This window comes from Sinocyclocheilus grahami, unplaced genomic scaffold (assembly GCF_001515645.1).
Source record: "Sinocyclocheilus grahami isolate Dianchi unplaced genomic scaffold, SAMN03320097.WGS_v1.1 scaffold88.1, whole genome shotgun sequence".
Classification (NCBI taxonomy): Eukaryota; Metazoa; Chordata; class Actinopteri; order Cypriniformes; family Cyprinidae; genus Sinocyclocheilus; species Sinocyclocheilus grahami.
The window spans coordinates 628,350-634,349 of NW_015505267.1; the positions used below are offsets into that span (position 1 = coordinate 628,350).

The window sequence follows — 6,000 nt, forward strand, 5'->3', positions numbered from 1 at the left end:
GTGGTTCCAGTGTAGAGTGATATGGCAGTGATGAAACACTGTGAGGAGCAGCACTTTGTCTCGCTGCAGCAGACGAGCTGGTTTGGATGGTGTGGTATGTGATGTTCTTTAACAACAGACTCACCATGGACTGAGAGGTTTTCTTAGATTTAAGACTGTAAATGTGTTTTTGTGTTCAAATATGCTGCTTTTAATAGTTTCTCTATTTAGACATGTGCAAGACAAGTCTTTGACCGTTCCGTCACATCTCACACATTCAAGTTCAACTTTTAAAAAGCACTCACCCTCTTTCTTTCTTGTTTTTTTACCAATGAATGTGTAAAGGTGCAGCCGTTATGATAAATAGAAACAACAATAATGTTTGCCTTCACAAGCACTACTGACAATTGACTTAACTATGGTGACCATGGAGAATTATTGTAAGAATACCAGTACTGCATATCTAACATATTTCACTCCATCTCTGCCCAAAACTACAATGCGATCAATATTTACCTTTCTATGCCATTTGTTTCAGTATGAAATAGGCTTTTTTGATTCTCTTGGCACAGCTCTGTTATTTCAATCATTTCTTTGAGAGAATGTGAACTATTCACCGTATCGCTGCAGACCCTCTGTTTATTCTGACTTGCAGCCTCAAGTATGACTAAATTTAACTCCGCTGTATGCACACTGATGCCTCTAAAATCACAAAGCAAGGTCAGATGGCCCTGTAGACATGCTAGCCAATTTTTCACGTCTCGGTTGAGTCTCTTTTTTCATTCTTTTTTTATGCTTTCATCAAACAAACAAACAAAAGCACAGTGCAAAGATTGATGTCAATGACAAATTGTGCACAATGATGCTATAATGCATGTGCAATACCTTCCTGTATGAGCCTGAATGCTGCTTTATTAACAACTGATCAGAGACTGCAGGCAATTTTGTTCTGAAGTTGTCAAAGAAGAGCTCAGATGAACCCAGTACAAATGAAAGAATATGTCAGACAGGGTAAAATCAGCCTGCTTTCATCTTGTGAGAAAATGGTGGGAATATTTTTTGTTTGTTTGTGGACCGACACTTAGCTAAGCTACTGTAATGAGATCACTGGTGAAGAAACAAGGGATTCTGGGACTAAAATATGGCAAAAAGCAACTTCAATCCTTTCAGTCTAAATATGTTTACAGTCCCCTCGTCCTCAGACATGTTGATTATTGGCCCTCTTTAGAGTTCAAGATGTGCTTCAGATGTTACCGTGTTTCTAAATTCACAACAGACACGCTCTGAATTTAATTGCATATTTGCTTGTTCTCATATGGCAACAACAAACACGTTCCGCTATGCAAGTAACCTAATATATTCTCATTAAGTAGCCTATATATAAAAAATCACTTAAAAAGTAACAGAACATATCATTAAAATCCAAAGGACTGTACCGTTGGAATTAACAAAACAAGAAACGCGGTCTCTGCGGAAATGCTTTGACCTAAAAATACTCAAACGTTTCCGTCAAATTCATTTCAAGAGAGACAAAAAAAGCCTTGCCGTGTTCAAAGGAGCACCCTGCTAAAACAACTCATTTCCCTGCATATTTCTGTGCCCCTTGGTATTAATATCAGCCTCTTTTCAGCAAATGAGATTCATTTCTCTTGCGTGAGTGTGTGTGAAGTGTTCGCAGGCCTTGGAGCACAAGCAGCCTGCCTCTTCACGTCTGCCCGTCTTCCTTATTTATGCTTCTGCCTTCATTCACGTCATAGAAGAGACAGGCAATCAATCAGTTCTTGAATTTTAGACATTTAACCTCCTGTTTACGGATGGCTGCCTATGATATGTGTGTATGCGTATGTGATGGGAATTTTTTGCGTAACTGGATGAACATATAGCTGACATTACATCAGTGGTCATCAACTGGTTTTGCTTCAGGATGCAGATTTTACTTTGGATGTCCAATGGCAACCCAGCATGAAAATGTGCAGCACAACTGTTTTTAAAGTGCCCCTATTATGGATTTTTGAAAATGACCTTTCATGCAGTGTGTAACAGCTCTAAGTGAATGAAAACATCCTGCCCAGTTTTAAATCTGAAAGTGCACCGTGTATAAAGTTATTGTCTCTCAAAAGAAAGAGTCGACTCTGAATCATTGAAACGAGTCGTTTTTAAAACGAATCCCAAGCCGTTTCATGTTGACGTCAAAATGAAACATTAGCATATTGCCCGCCCACTTGTTGGTCTTTTCGCATTGGTCTGAATGAAAATGCAAATTCATTCTTTGCCACTAGGTGCGGCTTTTGGAGCTGTAAAAGAGCTGTTTGTAAACAAAGCAGCACTGTGCTCACAAACGCTGCTTTATCAGGCATTACAGGCATGATGAAATGAAAATGAGACCAATCACTGCAGATTAGCGTCACGCAAAGGAGGGGTTTGGCAAAATGAATTGTTAAACGAATAGTTTGGGAATTGTTGAGCAAGTAAGTTAAAAATAAATGCATATCATAAGACAATGAAAATGTTTTTTGACTTTGCATGCATGTCAACCTGTTGTTGGGGACTCCCAAAACCCAAATATGACCCTTTCATAACCCATAATAGGGGCACTTTAACATTGTTAATATTAAATGTTTCTTGCGCATCAAATCAGCATATTAGAATGATTTCTGGAGGATCATGTGGCACTGAAGAGTGAAGAAATGGCTGCTGGAATTTTAGCTTCACCAACACAAGAATAAAATACATTTTAAAAATATTTTAAAATGAAAAATTTTAATTTTAAATCGTAATAATATTTCTAAATTTTTTTAAAAGTAATTGCAGCCTTGGTGAGCATAAGAGACTTACTTAACTTAAGAGATAAAGTATATCTCCTTATATCATAACTCCTTATAGTTATATCCTGCATATATTTCAAAATGGAAATTCTATAGATATTTAAAAAAAATTTTTTTATCCTTGCTGTGTGTGGCCTTTTCAAATCCACAAGTTGAAAGCCACTTATTTACATTACTGTATATACTCTCTTTCCCATTTTAGGCCCTTTGTAAATGTAGCCCTCCAGTTCTATGGGAAAATGCAGGTCGAATGGTGTGTACGAGTTGGGAACGGCTAATGTGGCTCCTTATCTCACCCATCCCTTAAGGTTTCCACAGAAAGAGCTATTTATTGTTATTGATAGTGATGGAGGCTAGCATGTTCAGACAGGAGATGCTAAAGACAGAGTTACCACAGATATTTGTGCATCATATTAATGAATCTCAACAGTACATTCAAAACCAAAAAAGAACAGTAGCCAATTTGTGAGGGCTTAATAGGGTGACCATACGTGCCATTTTCCCAGGACGCGTCCTGGCCAGGATTTCTATATTGCCTAAAATGCAGACCGATGTATGACATCAAAATACCATACAGACGGTTCCTTATGCTTTCAAAATGATCTCGAGGTATTTTGATGTCATACATCGGTCTGCATTTTAGGCAATATAGAAATCCTGGCCAGGACGCGTCCTGGGAAAATGGCACGTATGGTCACCTTAGGGTTTAAAATATACCATATCATAATCTTCATTCAGAGTCTAAGTAATGGCTTTTAATTGTCTGGCTTCCTGAAAGATGTTCATTCATTTCAGGGCAATATATACATTTATAACAAAAATAAACTGCTTTTCCATTCAACAAAATTAACAAGTTTTTGGCAGTTTAGAATTGTAAATGGTGAAACTCATGAATTAACACCTCTGGTTTCTTTCAAGCCCGGAAATCAGCCCCCTGCAGTGACTATTTCCTTGGCCAAATGGTTAATTAGGGAAACTAATTGCAGGGAGTGTCACAGACATTGATTGTGCTCTTATCAACTGGAGACAGCCTATGTCAGAAGACTGTGGGCCAGCTGTATGAATGATACAGTCCTGGCCAATGCCTGAACTGCAGAATGAAAGACAAACAATGGGCAAACTAATTAAAAATGCCTAATTAAAATCACCTGAGCAGAAAATCAATACTTTGTCATGGTCTGAATAGTTGACAGAGGAGTATTTGTCCCAGCTTCAGTCAAAAGGCCTCTGCAGGAATGGAAAAGTCTGAAAATTAGACAATTTCGGCTGACATGTTGACGTATTTCTGAATGAAACCGAAGATTCACAATAGACTTTATATTTTGGGAACTGAATGGATCATGAGAAGTGAGTGCTTCATATTAGAATGGAGTCAGACCTGAATGTGATTTATACTGTATGTGCTCTTCTGAAAAACCACCGGCACCAAATTTTGAGGAGGCTATTTAACCAGAATGTGGAGACTGAAGGATCTAGTTCATCCTTGAGAACATCTCCGCGTATCCCAAAGGTAAAGCCTTCTTTGCTATCACACACCAGATAGTACTGGTCTTAGAATTTCAATTGTGAGGTTCACAACAAATAACCCTAAATATGCAGTTTCATGCTCACCCAAAAAAAAGGTTGTGTCAGCATTATTAAATATAAATTAATTTAAAAACAATAAAAGTTTAATACAGCTTTAGTTTTTTTTCTGTACTTCTAAATGTGTCCTGCTGTCTAATTTTATTCTGAGCAAAAAATAATGACGGTCATACATTTTACAAATTTTTATATATATATACAGTGGGTACGGAAAGTATTCAGACCCCCTTAAATTTTTCACTCTTTGTTATATTGCAGCCATTTGCTAAAATCATTTAAGTTAATTTTTTTCCTCATTAATGTACACACAGCACCCCATATTGACAGAAAAACACAGAATTGTTGACATTTTTGCAGATGTATTAAAAAAGAAAAACTGAAATATCACATGGTCCTAAGTATTCAGACCCTTTGCTCAGTATATAGTAGAAGCTCCCTTTTGATCTAATACAGCCATGAGTCTTATTGGGAAAGATGCAGTAGGAGAAACAAACAATAATAAAGCCACAGCAGATGGACTTGAATCTACACAAAACCAAATCCCAAATGAAACACATTTTTGCAATAAAACTGGCATTGTGGTCTGTGACTCTTGCATCGGATTGATTCACTTTAAAGAATGAGGTTTTCATGTACACTTCCTTTAATAATGCATTAGTTCAAATGGTTTGAACTGTTCCAGCCCAATGTTTAGAGAAGAGTCGGGAGAATTCAGACTGAAAATATCCAATCTATAGAAGGGAATGCTGGGTAGTGGTGCATCTCAGTTTCATCCACAGTGATTGGGCTCCATCAAGGCTGCATCCCAGCCCCCGGCCCCACTACGCTCCCCTTCAACGCTGCCCATTCGGAACCCACAGTGCATCTCATCCATATGCCTGATGCTCATTATGTTCTTCACATGGCCCTGCCGTGTGTGTCTGTGATAGAGCTCTTACTGCTCAGCGCGGCCTTCGGGATTTAACTCCCATCCCCCCCACCACCACCACCACCACAGACCCGGACACCTTTTATTCAATTTGACTCAATGTGCAGGAAAATACAGTCGTAATGGACAATCAAATGACAGGTCATGAGGCTCCCTGCCGCAAAAGCAATTATGAGGGTTTTTTGCCATCATGATTCTGCCAGTGAGTGCAGCTAAAATGCTCATTATGCTGGATGCAAATCCACATGCTTTCGGTCACCTTTGCCTCTGCCAGACAGGAATACCTACCTTCACTTATTATGCAAGTATTGCAGTCTATTAAATTATTCCACGTTTGTCAGAGTACAGATTGTACCGTCATGGTTATTGAGGGTGATGTTGAGGACAGGTCATGATGGTTGACTAGTCTTCTAACAACAAACTGTTTTTTTTTTTAATTGAATTTTTTTCCCTAAAAATTATATTTGGGGATATATTTGTAATTTATCATTGAGAATGATGTTGCGGACAGGTCACGATGGTTAACCAGGTGTCCAACAACTGACTACTCGATTAGTAAGGTTGACTTATTAATCTATTCATCTAGATTTAATATACGTGTGCGTGTGTGTTTGTGTATATAATTATATATATATATATATATATATATATATATATATATATATATATATATATATATATATA

At 37.8% G+C, this 6,000-nt stretch overlaps 1 protein-coding gene and 1 long non-coding RNA gene across 2 annotated transcripts in view; one reads left to right on the plus strand and one right to left on the minus strand.

Annotated features, from left to right (window-relative positions):
* tbxas1 (thromboxane A synthase 1 (platelet)) overlaps positions 1-6,000 on the minus strand; it is a 59,796-nt gene that overhangs the window by 2,575 nt on the left and 51,221 nt on the right. The window lies entirely within an intron of this gene.
* The window catches only part of LOC107587021 (uncharacterized), a 14,819-nt gene continuing 12,548 nt past the window's right edge, over positions 3,730-6,000 (plus strand). The window contains exon 1 of the long non-coding RNA XR_001609425.1: positions 3,730-4,314. This is a non-coding gene — a long non-coding RNA (uncharacterized lncRNA). The remainder of the gene's footprint in view (positions 4,315-6,000) is intronic.